This window comes from Stomoxys calcitrans, chromosome 1 (assembly GCF_963082655.1).
Source record: "Stomoxys calcitrans chromosome 1, idStoCalc2.1, whole genome shotgun sequence".
Taxonomy (NCBI): domain Eukaryota; kingdom Metazoa; phylum Arthropoda; class Insecta; order Diptera; family Muscidae; genus Stomoxys; species Stomoxys calcitrans.
The window spans coordinates 217,472,570-217,497,913 of NC_081552.1; the positions used below are offsets into that span (position 1 = coordinate 217,472,570).

A 25,344-nucleotide genomic window follows, 5' to 3' on the forward strand; every position below is an offset into this window, starting at 1 on the left:
TGTTAAGACTTCCAACAACTGTGCTAGTACGGTCTAGATAGGTTAAGAATCTGTTATAGCTACCATATAAACCGATCTACATATTTGACTTCTTGAGCCCCTGGAAGCCTGACGTCCAACAACTGAGCCAAGTACGGTTTGAATCGGTCTTTAACCTTATACAACTTCCGATCTCCCGGTTTGACTTGTTGAGCCCACGTACGGTCTGAATCGGTGTATAACCTGATATAGCTCCTATATATACCGATCTCCCGATCTGACTTCTTGAGTCCCTAGAAGCCTCAATTTTGTCCGATTTGGCTGAAATTTTGCACATAGTGTTCTGTTATGACTTCCAACAACTGTGCCAAGTACGGTTAAAATCAATCAAGAACATGATATAGCTCCCATATAAACCGATCGCCCTATTTTACTACTCTTACAAGCCGCGATTTTTATCCGATTTGACTGAAATTTTTTGTTATGAATCTCAACAACCGTGCCAAGTACGGCCATATCGGTCTATAACCAGATGCTATTTTAGAAGAACCCATGGTGGTGTGTTTCCAAGATTCGGCCCGGCCGAACTTAGCACGTTTTTACTTGTTCTAAATTAAAGGTTTAAGCTGCTTAATTAAATGGTTCATAGGTTTTTATTTCATCTGTTATGTTCGGCCAATTTTATTTATGTATGACATAAATATTTTAATGACGAGCAACTGTTACTGTTGATTGCATACCAGCTCATCTCAAAAACTTTTTATTGACAACCAATTTATCTGTTGCTTTAATTTGTGATTAAGATGCCATTGGAAGATGATAGAAAAATTCTAAAATATTCTAAAGTGTAATACTGTCAACAATCATTTAGGAAAGTAATAAAATGTAAGTTTCTTGTTTATAGTGACTATAGTGATACATACGCCTACACATTTATCCCAAAGGTTTTGGGTGTTTTGTGAAAATTAAAATTTTCAAATAAAAAAAAAACTCAATCAAAAACTACCAACAACATTTCCCACACTCTTTACATTTGGATTAAACTGCACGCACCTGTCATCTTCAACAGCTTTTGGTAAAACTAAAGGTAAGTCACAAAAACTCATCATCGTGATTTTTTTATAGATTCTTGAAACACGTTCATCATTGTGAAGTGTTGGCAGCACATTCAGCCAAACACCCGACCCGCTAAAACTGGTCACAATTCATTAGCGATTCAATTAATTCAATAGCATGTTTGATTAGCATTTTGTTCTATTCTTTAGTTTTCTTTTTTTATTTTTTTTTTTTTTTGGAAGGGGATGATGTGTCGGTCTTCTTTTTTAACTTTCAGTTGGTTTTTTTTCATATATGTTTTTATGCTGCTGTATTTTTGTTGAATATTTTGTTTGTGCGCCTGACTTGTGTCCTCCTCGCGGTTTAGGTAGCTATGTATGCTTGGCTTGTGGTTTTTCTTTTGTGAAACCTTTCAGTTTTGGGAAAATGCCACCACCGTTTCACCCCATTTGTTATATACACCGCGGTCGTAAATTTCATTTTCATTGAACTATTTTGAATGTTAGTCGCTGGAACTGTTTTTTTTTTTATTTATTTGGGAAGATTCAACTCCTATTATATGTTATTTTGCCAACCTCCATACGAATCTATTGCAACCGTAGGTATGACGCTAGGGGTTTTATGATTCAATGACTAACATTCAATGTTTTTTCCTGCGAATAGAAATTTGAATTTTTAATTTGTTCTACACCAATTCATAATCCCATCTGCGATAATATTTGGATTTATTGATTTTTGCATAATTGCAGTTTAATTGAGTTTTCTCCCAGGAGCTATGCAGAAAAAAAAACTTGTTTCTAAATAAGTTTTTATTTAATGGTTTTATATTTGTTATGCATCACAGCTTTGATTAGAAAGTGAGATTAAAGTTTGTGGCATTTGTGTTGGGGCCACCAGCTGTTAGTTATTTTTGTCTCTATGAAGTCTAAGCAACATCATGGGAATACTCTTAAAGTCTTTCTTATATCTCTTTTAGTTTCTAATGAGCGCATTATAATTCATAACCACACATTTGACTATTTCATAATCATGAAATTATGAATTTTTAATCGCATTTGGAATTTCAGTCTTAAAGAATTTCTTTTTATGCTCATCACTATAGGCAAGGGGGCATTAAAATCTTGTCGTTCCCTTCGTCATACGATAATTGTCATACCTTAGTCGACATATTTGTATGATATGCGAAACTTGCTGGTCCGGTGTGCTTCGCTACAAATCTTCAGTGTTTGCTGCCCCTTTCAACATGGTCTAAATGGGAAAATAATTTATATTCCTCTTCGCTGCCTTCATTTTTAATACCCACTTTTTAGTGTAGGACTTCCAAAAGCCTAGGTAGGCTCTTAGTTTATAAGATTATATAGTTTTGTAATAATTGAATATTAAATTTCAGAAATCGATTTCCAACTGTCAAGATATAAACGAACCGCAATTTTGAGCGCTTTGTAAACAAGGTACCATTTTGTATGTTTTTGTACCTTTTTTGCACTTTTTGGTATCAAAATGTACGAATTTTGAATGGATAATTTAGTCACCCATTATATATTTTTATCTTGTACCTACATGCCAAATTTCCGACCTCTAACTCCATCTGTAAAGAAAGTACCAAATGGTACCCATTTTAGTACGAAAGTGTATTAATTTTTAATAGATCATGTAGTCACTTATCATATATTTCCTAGTTGTACCTACATGCTAAATTTCAGACCTCTAGCTTCATTTATGAAAAAAGTACCAAATGGTACCAATTTTGGTATCAAAATGTGTGAATGGTGAATGGGTCATTTAGCCACCCAATATTTATTTCTTAGTTGTACCCACATTTTTCAGACCTCAACATCCATCTGCACAGAAAGTACGAAATGGTACCAATTTTGGTACTAAAATGTGAGAATAGATCATTTAGTCATGCATCATTTAATTCTTAGTTGTACCTACATTTCAAAATTAAGACCTCTAGCTCCATCATAATAGAAAATACCAAAATGTACGAATGTTTAATAGAACATTTAGTCACCTATCATATATTTCTTAGTTGTACCTAGAAGCGAAATTTCAGGCCTCTAGCTTCAACGAGGAAGAAAATACCAAATGGTACCAATTTTGGTACCAAAACGTGCGAATGGTGAATAGATCATTTAGCCACGCAAAATTTATTTCTTAGTTGTACCCATATGCCAAATTTCAAACCTCATTATCCATCTGAACAAAAACTACAAAATGGTACCAATTTTGGTACTAAAATATAAAAATTTTGAATAGATCATTTAGTCATTCATCATATATTTGTTAATTGTACCTACATGCCAAATTTCCGAACTCAAGATTGATCTGAACAGGAAGTACCAAATAGTGCCAATTTTGGTTCCAAAATCTTAGAATTGTGAAAAAATCATTTAGTCGGGCATCATATATTTCAAAGTTTTACCTGCATGCCAAATTTCAGACCTCAAGATCCATCTGAACAGGAAGTACCAAATAGTACAAATTTTGGTAGCAAAAATTTTAGAATTGTGAAAAAAATCATTTAGTCGGACATCATATATTTCTAAATAATACCTGCATGCCAATTTGAAGTCCTCTAGCCTCATCAGTAATGAAAGTACTAAATGCTACCAATTGCGGTACTAAATGTACATTTCCTGCCGTTACCAGTACTATTTTTCCACTTTCTCTTTTAGCCCTCATCCTTTTGCACCAGATGTATGTTAAGTCAAGTTTCACAATTCTACCTCTATCAATCCGCCTAGTACAAAGTTCACCCATTTCGTACCCTTTTGCTACTTTTTTTAGTACCTAAATGCACAAATTTCCAAAAAGGTCTAGTAGTCACCCAATTATGGTTGCCAAAGTGTACCTATTTCCAAAATACAGAGCTCTAGCTCAATTAACAAAGAATGTACCAAATAGTACCAATTGCGGTACCAAACCTACCATTACTTCCACTTCCGGAATGATTTTCCACCATACCTTGTTTTTTCGAGACGCTCTTTAGTTTGAGCCCAAGAACACAATTCTAGCCCGTTCCGTTCGGGCTTGGCAAATATGTGCCATTTCGTACTTTTTAGTATCTAAACCTTCGAATATCACCAAATCCAGCCTTATCCCATGCCCATAACCTAAGGCCAACATTCGTGCAAAATTTGATTCTAGCTTTAGCCGTTAGGGCTTGGCGATGATCAGAAATCGTCAGAAATCGGTCAGTCACGCAACTCTTTTATATATATAGATTTAACTCTCAAATACTTTTCATTAGAATCGCATATTGTTCCGTTTGTTATACATTTCCATTTTGGGCATAATTTTAGTGTGGGACGATCCAACGGGAATTGACCCTCCATTTTTATATTTGTTCGTATTCTACTCTCAAGTACCTTTCGTTTAAATCCCGTATTGTTCCGACCAACATACATATCCGTTTAGGGCTTATTTATGGGGTGGGGCGGCCCCCTGGGACTTGCCCCAAATTTTTATATAAATTTCGTATTCAACTTCCCATTACCTTTCATTTGATACCCATATAGGCCAAATCGGTAAACATGTCATTTTTTGAGCGGTCTTTGGGAGTGTATTCTACTCTTAAATATCTTTTATTTGATATCCATGTTGTCTCTATCGGTAAACATGTCCACTTGGGTGGGTTTTGGAGTAGGGCGTCCTCCAAGTTTATACTACTACAACTAAATTTCCCATGAACGATCCATTAAGGAACTGGGGATACTTATTTCATATCAATGAGTGCAATCCGATTAAAGTTTAAGCTCAATGATAAATGGCCTCCTTTTTTATGATGAGTCCGAACGGCATGCCGCATAGCGACACCACTTGGTAGAGAAGTTTTAACATGGCAGGATACCTTACAAATGTAGCCAGCATTAGTAAGGGGATAACCACCGCTGAAAAGTTTGTTGATGTTCACGGCGGAGTTTAAACCCAAGCGTTCGCCGTCATAAGTGAAGATTCTAACCTCTTCGCCACGGTCGCCTCCGGGTTATTTGACCCCAAATATTTACACAGATGTTGTGTTTTTCATTTACCATTAGGGCGTATATTAAATCTTGCTTACATCGGTGCACCCATCTGCGAGGTCTGGTGTTTTTGAGAATCGGTATTAGAGGGAGGTTCCGCCCTCATCACGGATATCATAAAATGAAGTACTCTTTCGGTCCTAATCGGTCTATAACCTGATAAAGCTCCCATATACACCGATCTCCGGATTTGACTTCTTGAGGCCGTACATTACTTTTACGCAATTACTTTTTGGGCAACCCAATATAATCCGAATCGGTCTATAAACAGATATAGCCCCCATATAAACCGATCCCCGGATTTGATTTTTTGAGCGTTTAGAAGCCGCAATTTTCATCTGATTTGGCTGAAATTGGGAATAAAGGCTTGAGTTATGACTTCCAACATCTATGCCAAGTATGATTCGAATCGGTTCACAAACACATTCAGCTCTTAGAAACCTAAATTTTCACCTGCTTTGGCTGAAATTTGGCCCAAAAACCTATCTTATGACTTACAACATCAGTGTCAAGTTTTATCCGAATCGGCCAATATGGTGATATAGGCCCACCTAAGTACCGATATTCCGCTATGACTTCTTGAGTCCAAAATAATTCAAATACAAACTCAGTTAATAAGGGTAAATTTTTAACGGAATCCATGGTGGTGGGTAACCAAGATTCGGCCCGGCCGAACTTAACACACGTTTACTTGTTTTAATTTGGCCCAGATCAGTCCAAATTTGGATAAAGCTATATAGTCCGATCTCTCGATTTGAGGTCTTGACCCCATAAAAAGCGTATTCATTACCTGATTTCGCTGAAATTCAACACAGTGACTTATGTAAGGCTTTTCGACATTGAACAGTCACTTTCACACTCAATGTCTGTGCCGAATTTGGTCCAAATAGGACCATATATGGATAAAGCTGCTTTTTGCAAATTGCAAATTTTGCCCATGAACATTCCACTAAGGAACTGGGGCAAACTTCTCACATATCAATGAGTGCAGTTCGATTCAAGTTTTAAGCTCAATGATAAGTGGCCTCCTTTTTATAGCCGAGACCGAACGGCGGGCCGCAGTGTGACATCTCTGTCGAGAGAAGTTTTACATGGCATAGTACCTCACAAATGTTGCCAGCATTCGAACCCAAGCGTTTAGCGTCATAGGCGGACATGCTAACCTCTGCGCTACAGTGGCCACCATAGCTGCTATGGGTGCATAAATAATAAATTTTTCGACGGAATATGACGAGAGGTGGTTTACAAATATACTCGAGGTGGCGGGTATTCAAAGTTCGGCATGTCTGGCCGAATTTAATGTCTTTTTACTGGTTTTAGTAATGAAAATTGCAGCACATTTATTTAATGGAGACTTCAAAAATTAAGCTAATAAATGAAAAGAACAATTTGTTAAAATCTTGATTGAAATGTAAGCATACATACATAATGTGTTGCAAATATGCCATTAAGTTGATTATTTTTATAGACATTTAAATGAAATAGTTAGTATGCCATTATGTGAAAGAAAAAAATTAATGTATGCACAGTTCAAATTATTGCTCAATGCCATAAAGATGTGATTTTATGAACACTGCTTTATTTGCCAATAATATTTGATGGAAATTAGAATATTCGATTAAGTTGAAATGTATGATTTGAAGAACTTTAATATAGGCTATTTAAGATTTTTCTCTTGTATGCCTTAAAAAAAATGTTCATGTTCCGCATTGTTAAACCATGCTCAACATATAATAAGTACAATATTTATATGTAGGCTTTTGGGAGTTTATACATGGAAACTTTTACCTTGGAGTCATAATTTTGTTCAAGTATTTGGTAACACTTGAGCCAACGTAATTTTCCTTCATGAAATTCAATGCGTATTTAGTCCTCCAATAAATGGTGCATGAAGCGATGAGTAACTCAAATGTCATACTACGTCAATAAAGAGCCGAAATAATTGAATTTTAAATGTTTCAATGCCTATCAAATTATACGCTATGTCATAAATTTTATTGACACAAACATAAACTCAAGTACGTCCATGTACCAATCAATGAACTCTTTGCTCCACAGGGCTTTGACATAAAAAAGGAATTACAACATTGAACATGAACATGTCACAAATTTATCTCACATCTATACAGTCGTATCTGCAGAACTAATGAGCTCATTTTGTACAAATATGTCAATGATCGATTTCTGTCAGTTAACAATGTTCTTTGCAAAGCAATTCATGAATAAGCTATAAATGAAAATTGACCCAGATTATCTGGCAATCAATGAAACTGACAAGCAGATGACATCCAGCAAACCATGTGTTTTTAAATCTATGTCTGTCCCCCTGCTTCACAACAGAGAGGCGAAGTCAGTGTTAACGTAATTATAAACTGAACTCTCAGCACATGTTCTTTGGAAAGTGTTGGATGAAACATGTGTTTTCTACCCATAGATAAAAAGCTGAGTTCATCATAATCATCATCATCATCATTGTTGTGAACACCCTGACTTCAAACCATGGAAATTAGCAACAATTTGTTGCTAACAACTTCACTTAGCTATCTACGAGTACTACAATACATTGTTCATTTTCCACCGTATTAGCACAACGCATCAAGGACTAGTAACAAAAATGTAGCAACATTTAAATGGGTTTCTTGAGAGAAAACATAGTTACTCCGGAATTCCATGCAAACTCCTTCATTGCTTGGTACTATGAATTCCACAGAGAGTGTGAGAGAGAGAGAGAGAGAGAGAAAATAGAGATTGCATGCAAAGGAAGACCTTAATTTAAGAAAATGTGTGACTCTGCAGGATGTAGAAGCGGCTATTTCAACAGTGTTCAGTAAACAACTATCGGCCCCTAAACAAAATAAAGGGTGAATTGATGGTGTACACATCAGAAAAAGGAGACAATTGATCCGGCATAGAGAATTTTGAAACGATTATTTCACTGGCATGAAAACCCAATCAATTGATCCTATAACAAGTAAGATCGTGCTAAGTAGGTCCGGGCCGAATCTTATATACCCTCCATCATGAATCGCATTTGTCGAGTTCTTTGCCCGGTATCTCGTTTAAGGCCAACAGTAATGCTATTGGATCTATATCAAGTTATTGTCCTATTCGAACCAAATTTCAGCCAAATCGGATAAAAACTGTGCCCTATAGGGGCTCAAGAAGTAATATCGAGAGATCGGTTTATATGGCTATAGATCGATTCAGATCATATTTGATACGAATAGTGAAGTTCATAGGAAAAGCCGTTGTACAAAATTTCGATAAATCGTATATGAGGCTTAAGAAGTCAAGACCCCAGATCGGTTTATATGGCAGCAATATCAGGTTATTGACCGATTTGAACCATACTTAGCAACGCTTCTCGCAAAATTTCAGCCATATCAAATGATAATTGCATGATCCTCTAGTGTCTCAAGAAGCTAAGATCCAAAATCGGTTTTTATGTCAGCTATATCAGGTTATAAACCGATTTAAAGCGTACTTAGCACAGCTGTTGGAGGTCACAACAAAACACCTCGTGCAAAATTTCAGCCAAATCGGATACGAATTGCGCCCTCTAGTGCCTCAAGAAGTCAAGACACAAGATCGATGTAAATGGCAGCTATATCAACATGGATCGATTTGGCCCATTTACAATACCAATCGACCTACACTTATAAGAAGTATTTGTGCAAAATTTCAAGCGGCTAGCTTTACTCCTTCGGAAGTTAGCGTGCTTTCGACAGACGGGCGGACGGACGGACATGGCTAGATCGACATAAAATGTCACGACGATCAAGAATATATATACTTTATGGGCTCTCAGACGAATATTTTTAGTAGTTACAAACAGAATGACGAAATTAGTATGCCCCCCATCCTATGGTGGAGGGTATAAAAACTCACAAATTTCATAGGTATACAAAAATTTTCACATACACTCAAAGCCCCAAAGAATTAACTATGAAGAAATGAAAAACCGGTAAGGAAAGGCTAAAGTCGGGCGGTGCCGATTTTATAATACCCAAAGTGGGAGCTATATCTAATTCTGAACCAACTTTGATGGGCATCGGCGGATGTTTTAATATGGGTTATTAAAAAATCTGTATCAAATTTCGACCTAATATGTTCAAACTGTAATAAATTAGGTTGACAAATGACAACATTATTGTAAATTACCCGAAATCTGACGAACATATATATATGCTAGCTGAACCGATTTTGAACAAACTACTTTGGTATTGTGGTAGGCATTAAGTAAAGCTTTGTGCACAATTTTGGCAAGATTGGTCAAAAAATGCGGTTGAAGTGGCTCTAGGAGTGATCATCGGGCGAAATATATATAAGAGAGCTATATCTAAATCTGAACCGATATCTATGAAATTCACCATTAATGCCGAGAGTCACAAGAAAATCCTTCCTACCAAATTTCGAGAGAATCGGTTAACAAATGACCATTCTATTGCATTATTACTGTAAATCGGACGAACATATATATGTGAGCTATATCCATTGGGCTTTGTCTGTAAGCTGAAAAACATACCTGCACCAAATTTGAAGACGATCGGATGAAAAATGCGACCTGTAGTACACAAATTAACGTGGACAGACAGACAGACAGACATAGCTAAATCGAATCAGAAAGGGATTCTGAGTCGATCGGTATACTTATCAATGGGTCTATTTCTCTTCCTTCTGGGTGTTACAAACAAATGCACTAAGTTATAATACCCTGTACCACAGTAGTGGTACAATCAATGTTGATTAAAAGATTAACAGCTCTTAACAAAACAAACTAAATATGGTTCAGATAGGTTGCGTACAAATCGGGAATGCCTAGAGATGGGCGATGGACGATGTACCGTTAAATACCGTTAAATACTCCGGTATTTACCGATATATACCCGAATGCTGGGTATTTATAATTTTGCAGATAACTTGGCTATGAAAACATTTTCCAAATAATTTTTGGTGATTTCGTATTCTTTGTGGTTTATATACAAAGACCTTCTGATACCATAAAATCGGAAGTTTGTTATATATAGCCGCTATATTTTTTCATATGATTTCGAAGAAATTTTTCACAGTAAGTTCTGGTCGACCCCTTCCCATTCCTGTTAAATCGGATGAAAAATGCTCCTTTTATATGCTCAATACCCTGTATGGGCAGATCTGTCGATAAGGCAGTTATATCCAAATATGATCTGATCTGGACCACATTTAACAAGAATGGGTGGGAGTCTACCAAAACTCACTGTGCCAAATTTAAGCGAAATCGGATAAAAACTGTTCATCTTATGAGCTCAATAATCTATATCGGAAGATCGAGATAAGCTCAATACACTGTATCGGGAGATCGGTCCATATGACAGCTATATCCAAATATTAACCGATCTAAAACACATATCACGGGAATGGATAAGGGTCTACCAGAACTCACTGTGCCAATTTCCATCTAAATCGGGTAATAAATGGATCTTTTATGGCTTTAATATCCCATATCCAGCTATATCCAAATATGGTCCGATCTGGACCACATTCAACAAATCTTATCAAAAAATTCTCTATTAATAGGCTCATTACCCTATATATATAGGGAGATCGGTCTATACGGCAGCTATATCCAAATATGGTCCGATGTGGATCAAATATGACAGTAACAGGTAGGGGTCTACCAGAACTCAATGCGTCAACTTTAATCGAAATCGGGTAATAAATTCATCTTTTATGGCCTTAATACCCCATATCGGGAGATCGGGCGGTCGGTCTATAGGGCAGCTATATCCAAATATGGTCCGATCGGAACCACACTTCAAAGAATGGGTAAAGGTCTACCAGAACTCACTGTGCCAAACTTCATCGAAATCGTAAGAAAAATAACCAATTTATTGCCACAAGACCTTAAGTCGGTCTATATAACGACTATATATAACTCAGTTTCGATTTTATGAGATCAGAAGGTCAGGTTTATATACAAAGAATACGAAATCATCAAACATTTTTTTGGAAAATGAATTCATTACCAAAATATTTATAAATTACCCAATAAATACCCAAGCAAGGGGTATTTACCCAGTAGAAACTCATATCTAGGAATGCCGCATAGTAAAATTTCTTGCCGCGTTTGGCTATACACTATCCTTAAAATATATTTTCTGCTCGACCTTTTTGTCCCTTTAACAACAAACTCCACTGTAGAACAGTGAATAGTTCATTGGCAACCTACTTAACTATTCCGTAGTTAAGTTACCACCGTTCATATCCGACCATAGTTTTTGGGGTGTCCATGGTTTCTCTACATTCCACTAATATTTAGTCGGTGTTAGATTTAGTCATGGTTGAGATAAATGATTATCATCCGTCTGTCTGTTCGTATGCACACAAACAATCTGGCGAAAAAGGGGTGCTCCTCAAAATACTTTGTGTGTGTGTATGTAATTAAAGAATAATTTATTTCCTTTTAATTGAGCGTTTAAACGCTTAAATTTCTCCAGTGCGTAAAATTTGTATCCGAATTTTTGCCATTGCCACTATCCCTAATGGAAACAGCATAATGCTGGGTCTTGATTAACACCAAACAGCGAGAAAAATTGTAAATAATTTCTTAGTTCTTCTCTTTGCCATAGTAAATTGGATAAAATTTTATGGTTTCAGTTTTAATTCCAATGGATTTTAATTACTGTTCGGCTCATAGTATTTCTTCAACCCTCAAAGTAGTATGCGAAGCATTACAATTGGTTTCATTGAAAAATTAAAAGAAACTTAAAAATAGTGATTCTGTAGAAAGTCAAGTCATGGCCCTTCATGATGGGGCAGTTGCAGAATTTGAGGAGACAAGATATCGGGCCTTAGTTGAGGGGAGTGAGGTTTATGATTTTTTGTGCCTTTTGAGAATAGAAAGATGAAATTTATTATAAAAATAGAGTAAATACAAATATAAATGGAAATAAAACTAATGAGTTAAGAAAGTGATGTTAAACAAGAAAAATGGCATTAAGTTCGGCCGGGCCGTAAACCACCTTTCGTCATAATCCGATGAAAAATCCATTATATATGCAGCAACTATATCGAAATATGATCCGATTTGAACCAAATTCGTCACGAACATTTAGAGGTCGAATTTTTTGGATATAGCTGCCAATGTTGGTCATTTTGGCAGCTATATCTAAATAAAGACCGATCTGAATCATATAGGACACGGATGTCGAAAAGTCTAAGGTAAGTCACTGTGTCAAATTTCATCGAAATCGGACAAAAAATGCGCCTTTTATGCATTCAAGACCTTAAATCGAGAGATCGGACTATATGGCAGCTATATCCAAATATGGACCGATCTGAACCATCTTCAAGAGGGATATTGAAGGGCCAAACACAACGTACTGTCCTAAATTTCAGCCAAATATCCAAATCTGGACCGATTTGGATCATCTTCAAGAGGGACATCGAAAGGCCAAACACAACTCACTGTCCTAAATTTCAGCGAAATGGGACAAAAAAAAGGCCTTTCACGGGCCAAAGATTTAAAATCGAGAACTCGGACTATGTGGAAGTTATATCCAAATCTGGACTGATCTGGTCGAAATTTAAAACAAGATGTCAAAGGGCCTAACACAACTCCAAGTTCCAAATTTCAGCGAAATCGGATAAGAAAAGCGCCTTTTAGGAGCCTACGACCTTAAATCGAGATATCGATCTATATGGCAGGTATATCCAAATCTGTACCGATCTGGGTCAAACTGAAAAAAGATATCGAGTGGCTCAACACAATTCACTGTCTCAAATTTCAGAAAAATCGGATAATAAATGTGACTTTTATGGGCCTAAGACCTTAAATCGGCAGATCGGTCTACATGGGAGACATATCAACATATAGTCCGATATAGCCCGTCTTCGAACATAATCTGTAAATGGACAAAGAACGAACCTGTGCAAAGTTTCAGCTCAATATCTCTAGTTTTACTGACTTTAGCATGATTTCAACAGACGGATCGGAGATTAGGGAGATCGGTCTATATGGCGGCTATATCCAAATTTGGACCGATCTGGCCCAACTTCAAGAAGGATATCGAGGGGCCTGTCACAACGCACTTTATGCACCTTAAATCGAGAGATCGGACTATATGACAGCAATATCCAAATCTGGACTGATCTGAGCCAAATTGCAAAAATATGTCGAAGGTCCTAGCATAACACATTGTCCAAAATTTCAGCCAAATAGGACTAAAAATGTGGCTTGTAAGGGCTCAGGAATCCAAATCGGGAGATCGGTTTATATGTGAGCTATACAAGGCAAAATTTCAGCCAAATCGGACAAAAATTGCGGAATGTAAGGGCTGAAGAAGTCAAGAAGTGGCGGACCAGATCTCGGAGATGAGTCACCATATTAAGCGAAATTTTGTATTCCACCTTATTGTAGCTTGAAAAACGAAATTGTTGTAAAATTTTGGGGTTAAATAGCCTCGGGGGACGCCCCATCCCAAAACCCACCCGAACGGACATTTTTGCCGATTGGGACAATATAGGTACCAAATGAAAGGTATTTAAGAAAAGAGTATGAACCACCAACAGGCCCTTATCACTTTTACCACTTTGGGCAATATGGGTATCAAATGATAGGTATTTAAAATCAGAGTACAAATCTGACAAAAAACAAATTTATTCCTAGGTATCTGGACACCATGGATCGCAGCAGGACACCATGGATCGCATTTGTCATGATCTTTGAATGACTTTTTCAAATATATATTAGCTTTATCAAGTTATTTACCGATATGGACCGTACTAGTCATGCCGTAAATGCCATATAAAAATATCTCCTCCAAAATTTCAGGCAAATCAAGTTATAATTGCTCCTTCAAGAGGCTCAGAAAGTCAAATTGGGAGATCAGTTTATATGGCAGCTATGTCAGGTTATGAAACGCTTATGATCATACTTGGCACAGTTGGAAGTCATACCAAAACGACATGTGCAAAATTTCTGCCAAATCAGATAAGAATTGCGCCCTCTAGAAGCTCAAGAAGTCAAGACCCAATTTCGGTTTATATGGCATCTATATCAGGTTATCAACCGATTTAAACCATACTTAGCACAGTTGTCGAAAGTGATTGCGCACTCTAGATGCTCAAGAAGTCCAGACCCAAGACGGGTTTATATGGCAGCTATATCAAAACATGTACCGATTTGGCCCTTTTACAATCCCAACGGACCAATAATAATAAGAATTGTTTGTGCAAAATTTCAAGCGCCTAGCTTAACTCCTTCGAAAGTCAGCGTGCATTCGACAGACGGACGGCTAGATCGACTTAAAATGTCATAACGAAATTAGTATATAAAAAAAAAATATTTGTAGGCCGATCAGGATAAAATAGGGCAGAAATAAAATGTCTTTGGTAGTAGAGTACACTTGTTACCATCAAATTTGGGATAGACACAGATCTAGACCAGCAGATCTTTAAAGTGATAGCTATAAAATACGATTTTGATGGCAGATAAGCAATACTAAAAAAAAAAATAATTTGTGTGTGTGATCTGAACTAAACCCGTAGCTCTGAATATCTTAATAGCCAGCTTCAAAATGCTTGACATTATGTTCAATTTTGGTTCAATATTCAAATTTCAATAATCAAATTTCAGCGAAATTTTATTTTTGGCTAGCATTTATCACAGGGGTCACTACCAAACCAATGGTTGTCCAACTTATTTGTTAACTTACAACCGTGGGATTTTATTTATTAATAAAATCACCATTTTGTTTTAAATCAAAATGTATTCAAAAATTTGATCGAAAGGTTAACCGGACTGCAGTTTCTGGGATTCTATCCCTTCATCAGCGGTATTCTTCGACGAATTACCCTGTCAATCATCAATGTTATGAGTTTAGACACAAATTGTCTAAAAGAGAAAATACTTTTGCTCATAGCTTCGAAGAATGATATGGAATAGATTAATCTGTGATTAAGGCCCAGCATCTCTTGGGCCTTTGAAATTACTTACTATGTTACACTACAAATTCCCAGCTTTTTGGCCCAAATGTGAGAATCAGAATTAATTTTCTTGATTAAGTTATTAACTCGCTTCTAAGCAATTGCCAACCTATTTGTTTTGTATTTTTTGGCTTTTCTTTATTTGCTTTCATTTTCATTAAAGGGTAAGCACCGAGAAGATAGATAATTTAATAATAAAAAAGGGCTTCTAAAATGCTTTAACTCAATTAAGTGGGAATTTCGTGGTGCGGTATAGTTTAATAGCGGTTGTTTTAAATTAGAACGAAATAAAAGCTTTTTTAATTATATAAAAGATAAAAAGATCACATGTTGTTAACATTTAATTTACGCCACTGATGATTAATTTACCACATCGAAATTACATGGAAAATGAAGTGTTATGTTCAAAATGGTTCCTTAAATGAAAATTATAACCACATTCAGCCCGATATTCCAATGGGGATTTTGGAAGTGAAATGCACCCGTAAACATTTCGCCTCGAATGTGGATATAAAATTCGTTCTCTGCTCCCAAAAAATTAACATTTGAGACACATATTGACATGGACCTTTAAAAAATTCAGTTGTGTTTTGGTGGTGGATTGGGGTGGCCAGACCCTTTGCCTCAAAAGTGGTTATCAGATTCATACTCTACTCCCTAATAACTTACATTTTAGACCCATATAGCCATGGTTGGTACGTATGAATATGTCCCGTTGAGTCTTGGCTCTAAAACTTATTAAAGGTTTGAGCTCTACTTTCCAATACCTTTCATTTGAGCCGCTTATTGCCATAAGTGGAAAATTTGCAAATGTAAATTTTCCCATGAGCATTCCATTATGAAACAAGTGCAAACTTCTCACGTATCACTGAGTGCTGTCTGAATTAAGTTTTATGCTCAATGATAAGGGGCCTGCTTTTTATAGCCGAGTCCAAACGGCGTGTCGTAGTGCAACACCTCTTTGGGAAGAAGTTTTTAAATGTCATGGAACCTCATAAATGTTGCCAGAATTAGAAGGGAATAAACATCGCTGAAAATTTTTTTCGTTAGGATTCGAACCCAGGCGCTCATCATCATCTGCGCTGCAATGGTAAAGAGTTGGGGTCAATAAATGCCAGTATGGTGCTCTACTTTCAAATACCTTTTATATGAGCCCCATATTGCCACGAGATTTGGTGTAGTTTATGAGATGAGGTGTCGCTCCAAACTCTTGTCTCAAAAATTGGCTTTATTGCTGTAGTCGGTAAATATATTTGGTTTGAGAGATGTTTAGTGGATGACCCGGATTCCTATTAGACAGTGACCTGTCATGACGGACACAATGACTGAGACGTCTGTTCTAGCCAGTGACAGCAAAGCGGTAGTTCCTTTGGAGTCTAGTTTAGGCCATTTAGTTAATAGTGTTATACCTACGATCTGCCGATTTTATGTCTTAAGCCCATAACTGCTGCATTCACTTACCGATTTCGCTGAAATTTTTAACACTGTGTTGTATTTAGCCTCTCGGCATCCAAATTCAAAATGGTCCAGACTTGACCACATTTTGATATAGCTATCATACGCGGTCCGATTCGGCTATTTAGGACCTTAAGTCGACAAAAAGGCTTATTTATTACACGATTTCGCTGAAATTTAGAGCAATGAGTTTAATCGGGCCTTTCATTGCTTGAGCCGGAAATGGCCTAGATTGGACTATATTTAGATACAGCTGCCACATAAGCCGATTTGCTTAGGGTGGGCTTATGGGCTTAAGCCCATAATAGCCGAATTTATTACCCAATTTTGTTGAAATTTAAAACAGTGTTTTTTTCTAGACTCCCGTTATCTTTGAATAAAGTTGAAACAAAGAATTTTTTGAGCTTACGACAATAATAGGGTCAAGACTGGACCATATTTAGGTTTAGCTGCCTTACAGACGGATCAATTTGGGGTCTGAAGCCGATAACTGCTGAATTTATTAACCGATTTCGATGAAATTGGGATCAGTGAGTTGTATTAGGCCTCCCGACTTCCAAACTGAAGATGGTCTACACCATATTTTGATATAGCTCTCATATAAGCCGATCTGCCGGTTCAGGGTCTTAAGCCTTATTTATTAGATGATTTCGCTGAAATGTAGATCAGTAAATTGTTTTAAACCTTTGTAGACATAGCTGGCATATAGGCCGATCTTCCAATTTAAGGTCATAATGGCATAAAAATTGGATTTATTGTTCGATTTTGTTGAAACTTTGAATCGTATAGGAGTTCCCGCCATCTCCATCAAAAATGATCCGGACCAACCCATATTTTGATATAACTATGGATATGGTAGTGGAGTTAAAATAAAATAGGAAGATGGATATATCCATGGTGGTGGCTATCCAAAGTTCGACACGGCCTTACGTATACTAATTTAGTCATTCCGTTTGTAACAACTCGAAATATGGATATGCGACCCCATAAAATATATATCTTCTTGATCGCCTCGACATTCTGAGTCGATCTAGCCATGTCCGTGCGTTTGTCGAAATCGCGATAGCAGTCGAATGCGTAAAGCTGGCCGCTTGAAATTTTGCACAGATACTTCCTATTATTGTAGGTCGTTCTGGATTGCAAACTGGTCATATCGGTTCAGATTTGGATATAGTCCCCATGTGAACCAATCCCTCGATTTGACTTCTTGAGCCCCTAGAAGCCCCACTTTTCATACGAGTTGACTAAAATTTGAAACAAGGACTTGAGTTATGACTTTCAACGTCCATGACAAATACGATCCTATTCGGTCTATAAACAAATATAGCCCCCATATAAACCGATCCCCCCGATTTGACTTCTTGAGCTCCTAGAAGGCCCAATTTTCGTACGATTTGGCTACAATTTGAAACAAAGACTTGAGTTATGACTTTCAACATCCATGACAAGTATCATCCGAATCGGTCTATAAACATATAAAGCCCCCATATAAAACGATCCCCGGATTTGACTTCTTTAGCCCTTATAAGCTCACATTTTCACCTGATTGGGCTAAAATTTGGCCCAACACCCTATCTTATGACCAACAACATCAGATATAAGTTTAATCCGAATCGGTCAATATGGTGATATATGGGGTCTCCTAAGTACCGATATCCCGTTATGATTCCTTGAAGTCAAAATAATTCAAATACAAACTCAGTTAATAAGGGTTTCTGCTCAATACTTAACCTGATCCAAAGGATGGCTTTTTTGTGTATCACAGCCGCACTGAGGACGACACCATTTGATGCACTGAATTCAATGCTACATCTTATGCCTCTGGATATTGTGGCTACCCAAATTGCAGCGACAACTGCCGTGAGGTTAAGGGAGCTTTCTCATTGGTGGCGGCTACGGACATTGTTATCCTTGATACAATATCCGATATTCCAGGCATTGAGGATTACACCCTACCTGAGCCGATTTTTGATAAAAAGTGCTGTACCACTATTCCTAAAGATCTAGAACTGGTCATATCGAAGAGGTTACCCGACCACTGCAGTGTGTATCAAGTAGAGATCCTTGCAATTAAGGAAGTGGTGGAATAACTTCTCTTCTCAGACAGCCAGGCAGCCATTAAATCCCTGGAGAACGTATTTCTGAACACAAAAAACGCCCTGAACTGTCGCAGATCTCTCAACGAGATGGCTGAACAGTTCAAAATTCACCTGTTTTGGGTGCCAGTCCACAGAGATATCGCAGGGAATTCAAAAGCGGACGAGCTTACGAGTCTAGGAACTACTTTACACACTCCAGGGACACTGGAATCTGTGGGTATGCCTCTAGCGACATGTAAGCTAAGTTTTCAGGACCTGGCCCGAAGGCCAACGAATGATAGATGGTCACAAAGAGGGGGTTGTGAGCATTCCAAAACTATGTGGCTTCATCTAGACTTGAAGAGGTCTACCGCTTTGCTGTCACTGGCTAGAACAGACGTCTCAATCATTGTGTCCGTCATGACAAGTCACTGTCTAATCGGAAAACATGCTGACAGACTAACAACATCTTTTGCAGAAGCTGTGAGGACATCGAGGAAGAAGAGATTGTAGAACACCTTTTGTGTGTGCTTGTGGTGGTGGGTACCCAAAATAGTAGCGCAGAGCATGTCCGCCTATGACACTGAACGCCTGGGTTCGAATCCTGGCGAGACCATTAGAAAAAAATGTTCAACGGTGGTTTTCCCCTCCTAATGCTGGCAACATTTGTGAGGTACTACGCCATGTAAAACTTCTCTCCAAAGAGGTGTCGCACGCCGTTCGGACTCGGCGATTAAAAGAGGCCCCCATCATTGAGCTTAAACTTGAATCGGACTCCACTCATTGGTATGTGAGAAGTTTGCCCCTGTCTCTTATTGGAATGTTCATGGGCAAAATTTGCATTTGGGTACCCGAAATTCATCTCGGCCGAACTTGACACGCTTTTACCTGTTTCTTTATAGAACAGGAAACCGAAGAGAAATGTTTAAGTTTTTCCGCCTTACTGCATTAGTCGCTTTCTTTTGTTCCATATATTCAACCATTGTTGTAGTGTCTGCCTAGGTATTGCGTTAATTACTGGGGCTTAGTCTAAATTTCAAAAATTAATCGGCCATACCTGACCTTGCCATACCTGCTGTGAGCCCTTTGGAGAATACAAAAATTATTTTTATTATTTAAATGTCTTAGGGATCCCCTTGAATGAATTTATGCCCATGGATGATCTTTGACCATTGCTTTTAAGAATCCAAAATACCGCATGTCTATGCTCTAAACCGAATGCCTTTCAACTAAAATCTCTGCACAATTTATAGCTTTCGACTTCCGACCCTAGTCTAAAGATTAGTAAACCAAAAATATTTATGCTATTTCCCCACATGAACATAGAAAGAAATTCAAATTTAATTCGGCATAAAAGAAGGAAATTGTTTATGTGGCCACTTTTAAACGTATGTGTTGGAAAAATTTTAGGGGCTTGTTGCTTAAAGTAGGTATGCAAGTTTTTCCCCACACCAAGTAATTCCTCTTGCTCGTTTATAAATCATCAGTTTATACTAATTTTCCAACAAAAACAAAATATGTTTCAAATGTTGTAAATTTACATATTCCACATGCAACATGAATTCATGAAATTTTATGGAATCTCTGTTTTGTTTTGATTTAGTCGTTTCAGTTTTTCCCCGGTCTTTTTTTTTGATTTTTGAAAGTTTTCTTTTTCAGTTTTTCTATTTTGTTGGGTTATTTTTAGAAAAGACTTATGACCTATTTTAGATTTTGCTAGTGATTTTTTGCCAGAATGATGGCTGCTGAGACAAAAGTCATAGAGAAACTTTTTGGATAAAACACTGAAAATGTTGCAAAGCATTTGGGGCTTAAAGTATATAACCATTTGTGTCTGTCTGTCTGTCGGTTCGCTTATCTTTCCTTCTGACCATAGTGTGTTTTTGCATTCATTCCATAAACAATTCAAAATCGCTTGGATCTTTCTGGTATTGTGTGTTTTTTTTTTGTTTGTTTTCAACCACCGATGGCAAAACGAATAAGACAATAAAAAAGAGACATAAACTAAAATGCTACAATTAAGACATTAATTGTTTTATTGTAACAATTTGGACTGAAGCAGAAGAAAAAACACTAAAATTAAAAGGAAAAAAGTGGTTTAAAAATTCGGTTGAAACGAAAATTATACACCCTGCAATATGGATGACAATCAACAAGTTTTACAATAGTCACCCTGCACAAGTTAACTACCCCCGGCTAGCTTTAGTCATCTTGATTTTTGATAGTGTTAGCTTTACAATACGGCTACGGTAAACCTTTAAGTAGTAGACCTAAGATCTGCCTAACTAACCATGTCTGTCTATATGTCAAAATTCGGTTCTTCACCACAATCAAGCACATTATGATATTTCAGATTAATGTTACCAACGGCAAGACAAAGTTAGTATATATCCCATGGCGTGGCTTATAAAGTATCACAATAGACCAGCAAAGATAATGTCCACTGATGTAAAGAACAAAAGATACCCGAAGTAAACAATGGCGACCATACAAATGGGTTATAAATCATTGAAGCAATTATTCCAGCCAAGGATAGTCATGTGAACAATCACCCCAGTCTACAACACATGTTTTTCATGTGGGTGTCTTTGTTTTCTTTACTTTTTTTTGTGTATTTGAGGACTTTTGTAAGAATTTGTATCAAAGGCATGTAAGTTTTGCTACAAGCAAAATGTTTGGTTATCCCCCTACCCCCCATCTTTTCTTCAATTTAAGTAGCATATAAAATTGCAACAAATTTTTGTTGTTCTAATGGTAGAAATTTTCAGCAATGCATTTCTCCATTAGATAGCCATGATATAGCTGATGGCTGGAAGGGAACCTGAACATGTTCACTTCAATAATTATACAGATATCGAAATTTTTTTATGGAGGGAAATCGGTCTCAATTCGTGACTCCATTAAAAAATTCAAAATTTCACCAGATATCTTAAAATGGCTAAACTATGGGTCTTACAGGGAAACTGGCCATAATTCGTGACCCCATTAAAAAGTTTACAATTTCATAGAAACTCCATCAAAAATCGTAATTTCACTTTTAAAACTTCAAATTGGCTTATCTCCTAAACTAGGCGTCACACTATAGGTGAAATGTCCGATCCATTTGGCGGGTTTTGGGCACCTCAAACATTTCGACTTAAATATGGATATCAAATTCATGCTCCACTTTCAAATCCCATTAGCTTCAAAGTGCACAGGTTAGCATGTCCGCCGATGACGCTGAACGCTTGGGTTCGAATCCTGGCGAGACCATCTGAAAAAAAGTTCAGCGGTGGTTTTTCCCTCCTAATGTTGGCAACATTTGTGGGGTACTATGCCATGTAAAAACTTCTCTCCAAAGAGGTGTCGCAATGCGATACGCCTTTCAGACTCAGCTTTAAAAAGAAGGCCCCTTATCATTGGTTTAAACTTGAATCGGACTGGACTCATTGATATGTGAGAAGTTTGCCCCTGTTCGTTAGAGGAATGTTCATGGGCAAAATTTGCACTTTGCATTTGGTAAATATGAACCGTTTGTAAGGTGTTTTGGGGCTGGGGCGGCCATCGGCACCTAGCCCTGAAAACAGATATCAAGTTCATTCTTTAACGTTGATTTGAGTTAATTTGAGCTCCATATTGCCAAAGTCGGAAATAATGTTCACTTTAGGGGGTGCTTAAGGACGTACCTCCCAAAAACACTTGGCAACAAAATTGGATATCAAATTCGTTTTCTACTCTCATTTTAGGGCCATATTGTCATAATGGGTCAATTAACCTATTTGACGCATTGTTAGGAAGAAAAGCACCAGCGAGACTTGAACGCAAATTTAAATGTGATATTTGTAACCTACTCCCATATATCTTTCATTTAAATCCCTTATAGCCACTATCGGCTAATATGCGACGAATAAATCGTTTTTGAGTAGTTTTGGGGTTGCAGCAGCCCTCTGCGTACTTGGACCCAAATTTTAAAACGGTATTCGTTTGTGGGGGTTTGTGTGACCCCTTATACTTCTGTCTGATTTTGTATGCCAGATTTGTAATCTACTCCCGAATATTGACATGAACGTCCAATATGTCTGTTTGGGGCAGGTTTGGGGTTGGGGCGGCCCATTGGGTACTTAGACCCAAATTTTAATACCTTATAGTTTTGGGGTTGCAGCGGCGCGTTGGGTACTTGGACCCTTATTTTAAAACGATATTCGAATTCTACTCCGATACTAAAAAAATTTATAGCCTATGCTTCCTTCCTTCTAAAAATTTCAAATTAATCGGTTCAGCCGTTTTTGAGTCTATATAACGAAACAAACAAACAAACAAATACAAATTGATTTTTATAAAAAGGGTGATTTTTTAAGAGCTATACGAAAGTTTTTCAACGAACACATAAAATTCAGAAAAATGCATGAAATCTTTATTTGAAATGATTGTAGTGTCCATATAATTTAATGTTTATTTAATGCAAATGTTGACCGTGACTACGCCTCAAATGGTCCATCCGCTTAGTCCAACTTCGACATACTCTTTCCAATATTTCGGCGCTCAATAGAAGAAGCGCGATGAACTTTCTTAACAGAGCACGCATATTGATTATAAAATTCAATAATTTGCAAGCGTGGTTCATTTTTAAGACGATTCATGGTTATATTATAGACCAAACTGAAGATTTTTGACAGTGAAACAAAACACGAAACGTGCGTGAGCTGTTTAAACCAGTGTATCCAATAAGATAATAGCTAAAAAATCACCCTTTATATACTTTATGAGGTCGCAGATCAATATTTCGAGGTGTTGAAAACGGAATGACTAGATTAGTATACCCCCATCCTATGGGGGTGGGCATAAAAATGCTATTAAAAATCGAAATTTCAATATGATTACTTAAGATGGGATTATCTCCTAAGCGATGTGCGGCAGACTCCATTCAAAATTTCAATTTTTTTTTAAATCCATCAAAAGTTAAAATTTAAGTATGAAAACTTCAAATTGACTGTATCTCACAAATTACGCGTCCTGAAGATAAGGGGGTCCGTTTCCTGACTCAATCAACAAACTCCAAATTTCATCGAGAACATTAAAATGGCTATGTAAAACTTACAAAATCTTTTCAAAGTTTTATTTTCAATTGTGTAGAAATGTAATTTTCGTTGCACAAATTTGAATGTTTTCCCAATTGAATTATACAATACAATATTTACAATTTCAATATGTAATTTTAGTTAACGTTTGGTAATTATTTTAAATAGTTCTATGAACAAATCTAATATTGTATTTGTATTAGAGCCATGATTAATTTCGTATTTGTTGCCATAGCTTTGTAATTAAATTTTACGGTATGACATAAAATCTAGAACTTAAACAAGGTTTACGTAAATGTTTGCAAGGCTACTGTTTCATCATCCATATTTCATATGAATTCGCTTCGGGCATTCTAACCGAAAGTCAATTTAATTATCCAAATCTCTGTACAAATTAAACCATTTAGTCATAAAGCTGGGGTATGACTAAATTGCGGGGTGTGCCCGCCGCCTTTGTGATCGATAAGTGACTAATATAACTTTAGTATTTTTTTAATAGTTCATAATAATTTTTAATAGAAAAGAGAACAAATAAAAATATCACATTAATATCCGATTTTTATGTCATTCAATTGCGCAAATAATTTGCACTTTAATAATGACCTAAAATTTATTTTTATTATAAGCTTTTTATACCCTCCACCATAGGATGGGGGTATACTAATTTTGTCATTCTGTTTGTAACTCCTCGAAATATTCGTCTAAGACCCCATAAAGCATATATATTCTTGATCATCATGACATTTTAAGTCGAACTAGCCATGTCCGTCCGTCCGTCTGTCTGTCGAAAGCACGCTAACTTTCAAAGGAGTAAAGCTACCCGTTTGAAGTTTTGCACAAATACTTCTTATTAGTGTAGGTCGGTTGGGATTGTAAATGGGCTATATCGGTCCACGTTTTGATATAGCTGCCATATAAACCGATCAAGATGACTTCTTAAGCCGCTAGAGGACACAATTCTTATCCGATTTGGCTGAAATTTTGATGAGGTGTTTTATTATGACTTCCAACAAGAGGAAGAGGGTATATAAGATTCGGTCCGGCCGAACTTAGCACGATTTTACTTGTTTGTTTTGTTTTTGTGCGTATATTGATTGGAATGTACGTACTGAACAAAGGAGTATGCGTTGGTAAGCGTTGTCAACGGTGGTAAGCCCCACCTTATGCTGGCGACATTTGTGAGCAACTATGCCATTTGAAACAAATAAAAGCGTGCTAAGTTCGGCCGGGCCAAATCTTTTATACCCTCCACCATGGATCGCAATTGCCAAGTTATTTAAATGACTTTTTCGAATCGAAAAACAAAAGCCATAGAAAAACACCACCTCCAAAATTTCAGGCAAATCGAGTAATATTGGGTTGCCCAAAAAGTAATTGCGGATTTTTTAAAAGAAAATAAATGCATTTTTAATAAAACTTAGAATGAACTTTAATCAAATATACTTTTTTACACTTTTTTTCTAAACCAAGCTAAAAGTAACAGCTGATAACTGACAGAAGAAAAAATGCAATTACAGAGTCACAAGCTGTGAAAAAAATTGTCAACGCCGACTATATGAAAAATCCGCAATTACTTTTTGGGCAACCCAATAATATCGCCCTCCAGAGGCTCAAAAAGTCAAACTGGCAGATCGGTTTATATGACAGCTAATAAGTTTATATACCGATTTAGAACATACTTAGAACAGTTGTTGGAAGTCATATCAAAACAACAAAGCAAAATGTCAA

The 25,344-nt window shown here is 36.9% G+C and overlaps 1 protein-coding gene across 9 annotated transcripts in view; it reads left to right on the forward strand.

Annotated features, from left to right (window-relative positions):
• Positions 1-25,344, forward strand: part of LOC106090109 (collagen alpha-1(XVIII) chain) — a 1,585,531-nt gene that overhangs the window by 12,392 nt on the left and 1,547,795 nt on the right. For all 9 annotated transcript variants that reach the window (XM_059369513.1, XM_059369516.1, XM_059369517.1 and 6 more), the window contains exon 3: positions 884-1,066. The gene's annotated coding sequence lies outside the window, so the exon portion shown is untranslated. The remainder of the gene's footprint in view (positions 1-883; positions 1,067-25,344) is intronic.